Below are 12,537 nucleotides of genomic sequence, written 5' to 3'. Positions count from 1 at the left end.
TGCTACACCTGCACTAATACTCAAAAAACTATTTCAACCTAATTTTATTTTTATTTATTTATTTCTTTATTGTCTTCGACTAGAGGTGACCTATCGCACAGACTTTTACTTTATTGCTACACACTTATGTGAACTTAAAAATATTATTTTCGATTTGCATGTGCCTTTGCTCATATTAAAATCAAATAAATGATACACGGTATTGAAACGATGACAACAGACATCCATTGGGTTGTTTTGGCCATACTGTGTGCGATGGAGTGAGCGACGAAGAAAATCCGTTCTTCGCAATGATCTTCCCGGAACGTTAAAATTAATTCTTTCCAGTAGTATGGGGCAATCAATGTTGTCATTTAGTAGGTCGAACACGAAGAGTTGTTGAAGGAGTATTCGTCTGTTTTGTAAAGTAGGTAGGTTGATGAGAGCACAGAGATTCTCGTATCGAGGTAGTTGAGGACGATTTATCCAAGGTGGTCTTCGGAGTGCGAATCGGACGAAGCACTTCTGCACCCTTTCGATCCGATCGATGTGAACACCGTGATACGGAGCCTAAATTGTAACTCCATACTCCAGAATACTGCGTACTAGTGCGATGTAAACTGTTTTGAGGCAGTACACGTCGTTGAAGTTTTGAGTGTTTCGTTTGATTAGTCCCAAAACTGCATAGGCCTTCGCAGTAACGAATGAAAACTGTTTGATGAAACGGAGCTTGCAATCGAGAATAATGCCCAAGTCTTTAATAGACGAAATTCGTTCAACTGAAGCCATCATCATGGAGTATTCGAAAATAATTGGAGACTGTGCCCGTGAGAAAGTGATCACATTACATTTCTTAACGTTTACTGTCATGCCGTTTCTGTCACACCAATCAAGGATTCGGTCAATATCCATTTGTAGAGCACAGCAATCCACAAGGCTTGTAATAATGCGATAAATTTTGAGGTCGTCAGCATACGCTACTTCAAATGACGACAATTCACTGTAAAGATCGTTCACGAATAACACGAAAAGAAGTGGTCCGAGATGGCTCCCTTGCGGTACGCCCCAAGTAACGTGAAACGAATCCGAGAGTGCAGATCCGATTCGTACGGAAGCATTAAGATCCGTGAGATATGATAGAATCCAATTGGTTAACCAAACAGGGAATCCACTACGCCTCAATTTTTCCACAGCGAACTGACGAGGAACATGGTCGAATGCTTTTGAAAAATCACAATACACCGCATCGATTTGTTGTCGATTTTCAATTTTGTCTATCAATAAAGAAACGTACCTCATTAAAATGGTGGTAGTAGACCGCTTTTTGACAAATCCATGCTGATCAGTGGAGATAATGTGCTTTACTGATGGGTAAAGAACATCCAACACCATGCGTTCGAATACTTTTGGTAAACAGCTTAGGATAGAAATTCCTCTATAATTGGTGACATCGTGCACGTTTCCAGTTTTGTGAACAGGAACAATTACAGCTTCTTTCCACTTCGCTGGAAAATAGTGCTCGGCAAGCGAGCGGTTGAAAAGCAGAGATGCAGGTAAAGCCAAAGCAGAAGAACATTCCTTCACGAGCGTCGGAGGTAACCCGTCAGATCCTGGCCCTTTCGATCCATCGACTTGTCGTAGAATTTTTAACTATACGTATCAAACAACACATTGAAATTATACCTTTCTGAGAGCAGCACCAGGACACCGAATCGCACTTCTTTGGTAAGTCCGAGTGCTGGAGTTGCAAAAACAAGTTGCACAAGCGGTAATATATAACATAACTATGGGAGTAACCAAGATGAAATTAACTTTTCGTTTAATATCTTGAAAAAGTGATGTCAGGCCCGCTTTTTTTCGCGAGATGAAAACCGAATACAAATTATCTGAATGATTTTTGTTTTCATTGCGTATATAACGCTGTATTTCTGCAACTTTCATGATAATAATCTCATGTCTGCAAGTTTTGCGTTCAATTCAAACAGATAAATCTTGCACAACTTTTTTGCCAGTTTTGAATTTTGTATCAATGTTTTTCTAAAACTGAAGAAAACTGCACACACTGATCTAAAAATTCATGAGGCAGCAATGCGGACTCTACAGAAATATATTTTTTACAGCAACGTTATCATTTCGGCTTAGCCTTTTTTGGCTTGCGGAGAGCATCAATCATTTCACTAATTTATCTTCCACAATAGATTTATAGCAATTTCGACGTATATTGTGTCCGGTACAATTATGACAGCCGATTGCAAAGTTTTTTATAAGTTGCACAATTGTAATAGTTACTCCCGTTTCACATGACGATGTGAATTTTTTTGTAGAGCTTATAGTGCAACATTAACAAGTTGGTGATTTACTGTACAATTGTTTTAGATGTACTTAAAGTTGTGTGTATTGTATTGTGAAACTTAACAGTGATAAGTTGCACAACCAATTTTAATATACACTTCTAAGCATATCAAACATAAATAACATTTCTAAATCAATTGTAAAACATCTTGAAAGTTCAATAAGTTACATTTGCTACTTGGGTTATCATTATTATTATAATTATTATTATTATTATTTAAAAGATATTTTTTATTCAGGCCTATTTGCGTACAAGCTTTACGTGGCCGATTGAGCCGATTTTTTCAATAAATTTTTTTTGAGTTGGATTTCGTTGTCACCCTTTTTCTAGGGGGAGAGGAGCTTCCATTTCACTCCTGCGAGGATTGAGGGGCACTTCGTTCGTGGTTCGTCTCGTCATCCATTGCCACATCGATGGTATTGTTGTTGGTTTCATTGCTAGTTCCTGGAGATGAGCCTTGTTGTATATTGTTTGCAGTTGCTGGTTGGTTGGATGGTAAGTTGTTCACTGTAGCTAATGCACTTTGTTCTATAGGGGATATGTTGGATGGTTTCGTTGAAGGGGATGCTTCACTGTTGTTGGTGACTGTTACAGGTGTACTGGGGTTGCTTTGGGTTGGTGTAACGGAAGCACTGTTGTCCTTTGGTGTAGTTGTCTCCTTGTCCAGTTTATTACATGGCTTACCGTAGTGAACAGCTTTTTAACAATACTGACATGTGGCCATCTGATTGTCATAGGTAACAACTTCAGACCGCTCGCGCAGCTGACGCACGGGCATCAGCTCTCTAGAATTTTTCTAAATGACAGTTCGGAGTTGTATTGTTTACAAGCGCAAGAAAGCATTTTGCCAAAAGTGAACGCGAAAAAAAAATCAGTGATGGATTTAAAACGTAACAGTGCGATTGCTTTATATTTAGAAAATCACAACCAGCGATTGTTCGTGAGCTCAAACACCTTAAAGTGAATAAAGTTTTTGTTTATCGCACCATAACTCGTTACAATAATACTGGTAGCATCGCAAAACGTCATGGAGATGGTCATCAAAAGACTGCAACGTCCCGTGAGATGGTTCAAAAAGTGAAGAAGCGACTTGAACGAAATCCTCGACGAAGTGCCAATCAAATAGCAAAAGAACTGAAAATATCCGACCGTAGCATCCGCCGCATACTGAAAAATGATCTGAAGGTCAAGCCTTACAAGATCCAAAAGGCGCATGATCTCACACCGAAGCAGCAACAAGTTAGACTTGAAAGAGCGAAGGAGTTGCTTCGTTTGGCCGAAAGCGGTCAATTTCCGAACATTGTATTTTCTGACGAGAAAATTTTTCCAATTGAGCAATTCGTAAACTCTCAAAACGATAGGGTTTACTTGACCGACCGTTACGAGAATTTGAGTCATCGATTGGCCACCAGGAGGCAGCACCCGCAACAGATAATGGTTTGGGCCGCTGTAACCGCAGATGGGCGCTCTCCAATCGTTTTCATCGAGCCTGGCGTCAAGGTAAATGCGACATATTATCGGGAAAGTATTCTGGAGGTTGCTTTGAAGCCGTGGGCAGACAAACATTTCGGTGGCAAACCATGGACGTTTCAGCAGGACTCGGTACCGTCTCACAAAGCTCGAGTGAACCAAGAATGGCTGAAAAACAACGTTCATCACGTCCACACAATGGCTCTCGAATTCACCAGATGCGAATCCAATGGATTATTCTCTTTAGGCCATTTTGGAGAGCAAAGTCCGAACTAAAAGATACACCAGTCTCGAGGCGCTGAAAAAAGTTATTGTCCGCGAGTGGGCCAAAATATCAGCAAGTCACATTCGGGCAGCTTGCGATTCGTTTTTTGACCGTCTCAAGGCCATAGTCAAGGCAAAAGGTGGTCATATCGAGCAAAAGTGAATTGATTCTGAATTTTGTATTATTTTTACACATTTTGTACTTTGAATTAAGTAAAAGTAATTTTCCAAACTGAATTTATGGCCTTTTTAATTGGTTACACTTCGAGTGCCGGACCTTGTAAACAACAATACAGTATAGTCATTCATCTTAGCGGGCCCGACTTTTGTGATACGCACTGTAGGTATTATTTTGGTAAGTCCGTGTGCTGGAGCTGAGCTGAAGTAGAATTATTATTATTATTATTATTATTATTATTATTATTATTATTATTATTATTACTATTATCATTATCATTATCATTATCATTATCATTATCATTATCATTATCATTATCATTATCATTATCATTATCATTATCATTATCATTATCATTATCATTATCATTATCATTATCATTATCATTATCATTATCATTATCATTATCATTATCATTATCATTATCATTATCATTATCATTATCATTATCATTATCATTATCATTATCATTATCATTATCATTATCATTATCATTATCATTATCATTATCATTATCATTATCATTATCATTATCATTATCATTATCATTATCATTATCATTATCATTATCATTATCATTATCATTATCATTATCATTATCATTATCATTATCATTATCATTATCATTATCATTATCATTATCATTATCATTATCATTATCATTATCATTATCATTATCATTATCATTATCATTATCATTATCATTATCATTATCATTATCATTATCATTATCATTATCATTATCATTATCATTATCATTATCATTATCATTATCATTATCATTATCATTATCATTATCATTATCATTATCATTATCATTATCATTATCATTATCATTATCATTATCATTATCATTATCATTATCATTATCATTATCATTATCATTATCATTATCATTATCATTATCATTATCATTATCATTATCATTATCATTATCATTATTGTTACGAAACCGCAGGGCTGATTCGTGCCGCGGTGGTGAAGTTCAACACCGATCACTGCTGTCAACGGAAGAGAGCATAAATGTCAGTCGAAAACGTCAGGCAACATGACCGCGTGCCAAACTGTTGCCTGCAGCTAAAACAGTACGTGAACTAACAGTGCAGTCTCAGTACAAATTTATTCCTGATAATTTAAAATAACTAAGTGCAGCATAAAACAGTACGTGAACTAACAGTGCAGTCTCAGTACAAATTTATTCCTGATAATTTAAAATAACTAAGTGCTAAGAGTGTAAATCTAAGTGTTTGAATTTATTGAATTTAACTAGGTAACTAAAACTATACATGCAATTGTTTATGAATTTAAAGAAACTGATGGAAATAATTATAAATACTTAGGCTAATAGTACGGCTCGATTACATGGGCATGACAGTAATATTGGGTATGCGAATACCGTACAAGCAAATTTAAACCTATTAGCTATACAAGCTACTACGTACAGTTTTGCGCTATTTGTCTCGGATAGAAGAGGAAGAAGAAAACGAAAATGTAAGTTAAAATTAGTTTATGAAACTGAATTCATAGAAACAAAATATATTACAGCTTTGAAGCTGCGATTTAGCTGCTATCAAGATTGTGGTTCTTCCCCATCCGAACAATCTTCAAAGATTTTCTGGCGATAATATTACCATCACGAATATCGACGAGATGGAGGTGGCGAAACACTGCACTAAATGCGATCGCCCGGATTCAGTTGATAATCTCGTAGGATGTGATGTTTGTGAGACATGGATGCACTTTGGATGTGCAAATGTGACAGATTCCATTGCGGATATCAATCGCAGTTGGAAATGTGAGCAGTGCAGGGAAGAGGAATCCATGATTCAATCACGTGTGTCAGTCGGTCGTTCGTCTACAAGCAAATGTTCAAGTCGAATTGAACTTAACCTAAAAATGTTGGAGGAACAAAAGGCTTTAAGAATGCAAAGAATACAGCAGGAAGAAGCAGCAAAAGCAAATGTCAGGATGCAATTAGCTGAGATGGAGGAAACTTTCTTGAAGAAAAAGTACGAGTTTCTGCTAGCAGAAGCAGATAATTCAGAAGATGGAGTCAGTAGGAAATCGAGATTGAGCAGTCGAGCTAGCAAGGAGAAAGTACGGACGTGGCTTAGCAAGCAGGAAGTGGACACATCAAACAATGTGAAAGTAGTGTCATCCAGTAATCCTTCGCCAATGATCGTTAACACTGAAGCAGCTCAGCAGTCTGGTATTCCAGCTCTTATCACTTCAAGTCCACCTGCATCGAACGTTCATGACATAGCAGTTTCTGGTCCTGCATCAGTATCAACACCAAATTCAACAGATGGTAAATGTTTTCCGTGTTCTGCTGCTAAGATTGTATCCCACGATTTGGTACCAGTGGGTTCAGATGGTTATGTATCTCATGCGGAAATAACGATCGACGTTCCCCGCCGAGCACCGGTGAGTTCTTCACATAGGACTAGATGCAGTTCGTTCATAGAAACAAACATTCTGGAGCAGATAGGCACCGATCGAGTCCTGCGGAAGATTACTAACAGTGCACCGCCATCTATTGTTAAGTTTCCTACCAGATCGGATTGTAATCAACAATCAGTAATACCTAGTAATAACGATATGTTAGGCACGAGTAGGGCACTAGAGTACGACTACAATGCGGTCATACATTCCTCTAGTAATAGTAGGCCAATGATCCATGATACGCTAGTGATAACAAGTGTGTCAGCTGTACCTCCCGTAACCTATAGGTCCTTGCCAGTGTGTAGCTATAATTCCACCTTTCCACAAAATACCTTTGCCTTAAATCAAAAGTTAAAACCATATGCTCCCGCGCACAGTGTTGCGGCCAGTCGGTGTGTTGCAACTAATCCAACAAAGTCATGCTTGACTGGGGAACATTATCGTCGGATGGGAGGCAGTGCGGTTAACTTCCAATGCCCTGGGTTATCAGTATCGAGTGTGCATACTGGAGCAACGTTAAGTACTACTTGTCAAACGACATGGACCCGTAACAAACCCCCCGGGCCTTTTAGCGGTGATGTACCAGGGATGGTGAATAATTACATACCGATTTCATCACAGCCAAACGTTATGCTTACAAATATTGGTGGCTACCGTGCAAATACGAATGTGTTGATACCACCAGTTTCCCACGTCACTTCACGTCCATTCGATATTCCGTTCCTTCAGCCGTCTGTACCCTCGTCCATATCCGTTCCTCAGATCGAACAACGACAACAACAGTATATAGATCGACCCGCTGTCCCAGGGCGCTGTGGACCAACGAATGAACAAATGGCCGCAAGGCAAGTTATGCCAAGGGAGCTACCATCCTTCTCTGGAGATCCGCAAGATTGGCCAATATTCTACAGTTCGTTCTGCAATTCGACTGATACATGTGGATTCAGTGACGCGGAGAATCTGGCGAGATTACAACGTTGTTTGAAAGGACAGGCGTTAGACGCAGTAAAAAGTCGATTACTCATGCCGCAATCGGTCCCATTCGTGATTGATACACTGCGTCGATTGTACGGTCGACCGGAAATACTTATGTACTCGCTTCTTCAGAAGCTCCGAACAGTTCCTTCTCCTAAGACTGATAATTTGCAGTCGCAGATAGATTTCGGTCTTGCGGTACAAAATGTTGTAGATCACATGAGTATCGCTAATCTGTCTGATCACTTGTGTAATCCGATGCTTCTCCATGAGCTAGTGGAGAAACTTCCACCTCAGCTCAAGATGCAGTGGTCTTATTACAAAAGTAGATTTACTTGTGTCAACTTGGCGACCTTCAGTGCGTTTATGTCGGAACTAGTGCTGATGGCATCGGAGGTCACACTCCCTTTGGATGCGCTTACCCTCAACTCCAAATCAACTAAATCAGGCAGAGACAAACCGAAGCTTTATATACACGCTGAGGAAATACGGGATGGAAAATCCAAAGCCATCGAGAAGAATGGGGCGCTACCAGAGCAAGGTATAAAGGCTTGTGTGTTTTGCGATAAAACAAACCATGAGATTGCAAACTGCAAGCAATTCAAAGCGCTCGATATCGATGGTAGATGGAAGGCCGTTAAGCAGAAACAGCTGTGCAGAAGCTGTTTAGTGCCACATCGGAAATGGCCCTGTCGTACTAAAACAGAGTGCGGTATTAATGGTTGCAGAATACATCATCACAAACTTCTACATTCTGAGAACTTTTTCAGTAAAGCTGATCCAATAAGCGTCGCCGGTAACAAGAATACGGTAGAATCTACACCGTACGATGTCGTTTTCACTATTTCGGTATTTGCCAGTAACGATACATGGAAATGGTAAACAAGTCCACACGTATGCGTTTCTCGATGACGGGTCCAACTCAACCTTACTGGAGTGTAATATTGCGTCGGCTTTGGGAATCAAAGGACCTACAGACGGCTTTTGTCTAAGTTGGACTGGAAATATTACCAGAGAGGAAAAGGAGTCGCAGCGTATCAGCGTAGTAATTCACGGAAATGGAAAGAAGTTCAAGCTTCATAACGTGAGAACAGTACAGAATTTGCACTTACCGGCACAAACGTTGGACTACGAAGAACTGTCCTATACTTTTCCTCATCTGAAAGGCCTTCCTATCCAGAGCTATACCAACGCAGTTCCTGGGGTAATCATCGGAATCGAGCATATCCGGCTATTGACAGCGCTGCGAACGAGAGAGGGTAATAACAACGAGCCAGTGGCGACTAAAACTCGCCTGGGATGGTGTATCTTCGGAAAGAGCTCCCAGAACAGTAACGTTATGGAGCAGTTGAATGTACACATAGACGACGGTATGTCTAATCGTGATCTGCATCAGTGGATGAAACAGTTTTTCGCCGTTGAAGAGTCAAGCGTGACTGTAAAGCCGGAGGCTGACGAGGACAAACGAGCACGTCAAATCATGGAAACCACCACTCAGCGGGTCAACGGTGCGTTCGAGACGGGATTGCTATGGAAATACGATCACATCTGTTTTCCTGACAGCTACCCGATGGCACTACGGCGCATGAAAGCGTTGGAGAGGCGGTTAAGTAAAGAACCGGCTCTTGCATCAAGAGTGATGGAACAGATTTCGGAGTACGAAATGAAAGGATACGCCCATCGTATCACTCCGGAAGAACTTCAATCTACGGAAGCGAGTAGGGTCTGGTATCTACCACTAGGCTTAGTGCAGAATCCCAAGAAACCGGACAAACTGCGACTGATCTGGGACGCCAAGGCTCGTGTTGGCGGTGTGTCGTTGAACGATATGCTATTAAAAGGTCCTGATCTCTTGGTGGAACTAATTTCGGTACTGTTGCGTTTCCGACAGGGAGAGATTGCAGTGGTAGACGACATAAAAGAAATGTTCCATCAGATCAGTGTTCGGAACGAAGACAAGCAGTCACAGAGATTCGTTTTTCGTATGCAGCCTGAGTTAGAACCCCAAATTTTCGTCATGGACGTATGCACCTTTGGAGCTACCTGTTCACCGAGTCTTGCGCAGTTCGTCAAGAACAAGAATGCAATGGAGTTTGCCGAAATCTTCCCAAGGGCGGCGAGGGCCATCAGGGATAACCACTACGTGGACGATTTTTTGGACAGTGTAGACACCGTAGAAGAGGCTATTCGATTAGTCAAAGAGGTGAAATATATTCATGGACAGGCGGGGTTCGAGATCCGTAACTTCAGCTCGAATTCGGACGAAGTTCTAACGGGTATCGGTGAAACAGTTGAGCGACAGCAAGTATCGATGAACCTGGATAAACTCTATACAGAACGCGTTTTGGGCCTGATCTGGATACCGAAGGAAGATGTTTTCACATTCGATTTGAGCAACATGAAGGAGGAAATCAAAGCATTAGTTGAAAGCGAAAGTATACCATCTAAGCGTCAAGTCTTGCGAAGGGTCATGTCTCTGTTCGACCCGATGGGATTGATTGCACACTTTGTTGTGCATGGCAAAGTTCTAATGCAGCAAATATGGAGAAGTGGAACGGATTGGGATGACCTGATATCGGTCGACTTGCGAGATGGTTGGAGGACTTGGTGCCGACAGATGCAGAAACTGAATGCTGTCAGCGTACCTCGTTGCTTCTTCAAAGGGGTCAACAGTTCCATGCTCAAGGATGTGGAAGCTCATCTCTTCGTAGACGCAAGCGAACTAGCTTGTGCGGCTGTTCTATATCTTCGATTCTGCAGTGGAGGCGGGCCTAGATGCGTGTTGGTAGCGGCAAAAACCAAAGTTTCTCCGTTGAAACCGTTATCCATCCCACGTCTTGAGTTACAAGCGGCGATGATCGGAACGAGATTGATGGATTCTGTGCTTAAATCGCTAGACATCAAAATTACTAACCGCTTCATGTGGACGGACTCTACTACCGTGCTTTGTTGGTTGCGATCCGACAGTCGACGATACCACCAGTTCGTAGCCTTCCGTGTAGGAGAAATTCTCACTACAACCAGCGTAGATGAGTGGCACTATGTACCTTCGAGAATGAACATCGCCGATGCTGCCACCAAGTGGAAGGACGGGCCGAACTTTGATCCAAACAGCCCGTGGTTTAAAGGACCAGAATTCTTGTATCAAACACCAGATCACTGGCCCTCAGAACCGTCATTGAACCGAGCAGAGGCAGAAACCGAATTACGTTCAGTGTTTCTTTACCACGGAACGATTCCTTATTCGTTGATAGATGCTTCTAGGTTCTCAAACTGGAATCGTTTACTGAGGACGACAGCATACGTACTAAGAGCTGGGCGCCGATTCAAATGTGAAAAAGTTATCAAACCGTGTATCATGTCTAAGGAGGAATTGTTTCTAGCAGAGAACATTTTATGGCAGCAGATACAAGCGGAATCGTATCCAGATGAGTATGCCATTCTACGTCGTAGTCGAGAAAACTGTACAAGTCCAGTTTCAATACCGAAGTCTAGTGCACTATACCGACTGTCGGTTTTTATGGATGATTACGGTGTTATCCGGATGAACAGCAGAATATCCGAGGCACCAACTGTGCCGTACGATACCAAATTTCCGATTCTACTACCCAGAAAGCACGTTGCAGTACATTTTCTGGCCGAAAGCTATCACCGAAAGTTTCGCCATGGAAACAACGAGACGGTCTGTAATGAAATGCGTCAACGATTTTTCGTACCCGGACTGCGAGCTTTAATTCGGAAAATATCAAAGCAGTGCATGACCTGTCGCGTTGGAAAGGTGATCCCTGTTCCTCCTATGATGTCATCGCTACCGTCAGCTCGCGTTACTGGATTGATTAAACCATTTACTCATACAGGATTGGACTATTTCGGGCCAATTCAAGTGAGACAAGGTCGCAGTTTGGTAAAAAGGTGGGTGGCATTATTTACGTGCCTTACGATACGTGCTGTACATCTCGAGATAGTACATAGTCTCTCCACCCAGTCGTGTATCATGGCCATCAGGCGATTTGTGGCTCGTCGTGGTTCTCCGGAGACTTTCTACAGCGATAACGGGACGAACTTTCTTGGGGCAAGTAACCTTCTGAAAAAACAGATACAAGATATTCACGAAGACTGTGCGGTAACCTTCACGAGTGCTAGGACAAGCTGGATTTTCAACCCTCCGTCGGCACCTCATATGGGCGGCTCCTGGGAGCGAATGGTGCGCTCAGTAAAGGCAGCCATGTTGGCGATAGCAGATCACCCTCATCATCCTAGTGACGAGGTATTGGAAACCGTAACGCTAGAAGCCGAATCGATCGTTAACTCTAGACCACTTACATACATCCCATTGGAGTCGTCGGAGCAAGAGTCGCTAACACCCAACCACTTTCTGTTATTCGGAACGAAGGGAATTACACAGCTAGAGATATCAGTGAACAACGGGAAGAACGTTTTGCGAGATTGTTGGCGCCTAGCACAGTGTTTAGTGGATCACTTCTGGTCTCGCTGGATTCGGGAATACCTCCCAACGATAACTAGGCGCTCTAAGTGGTTCGAACCTGCTCAGCCGCTCAAAGTCGGTGATCTTGTTCTAGTTGTGGAAGAATCCAAGCGGAACGGTTGGCTACGAGGTAGAGTCGTTGATGTAACCAAGGCGCCAGACGGACAAGTTCGTAGAGCAGTTGTGCAGACGAAGTATGGCTTACTCAACAGACCTGCAGTAAAGTTGGCTCTTCTGGACGTACTGAATCCGGGAGACGGTCCGGAACTTCACGGGCAGGGGAATGTTACGAAACCGCAGGGCTGATTCGTGCCGCGGTGGTGAAGTTCAACACCGATCACTGCTGTCAACGGAAGAGAGCATAAATGTCAGTCGAAAACGTCAGGCAAC

This window comes from Malaya genurostris, chromosome 2, assembly GCF_030247185.1.
Source record: "Malaya genurostris strain Urasoe2022 chromosome 2, Malgen_1.1, whole genome shotgun sequence".
In the NCBI taxonomy this organism is placed as follows: Eukaryota; Metazoa; Arthropoda; class Insecta; order Diptera; family Culicidae; genus Malaya; species Malaya genurostris.
Note: the sequence above shows the minus strand (reverse complement) of the source record.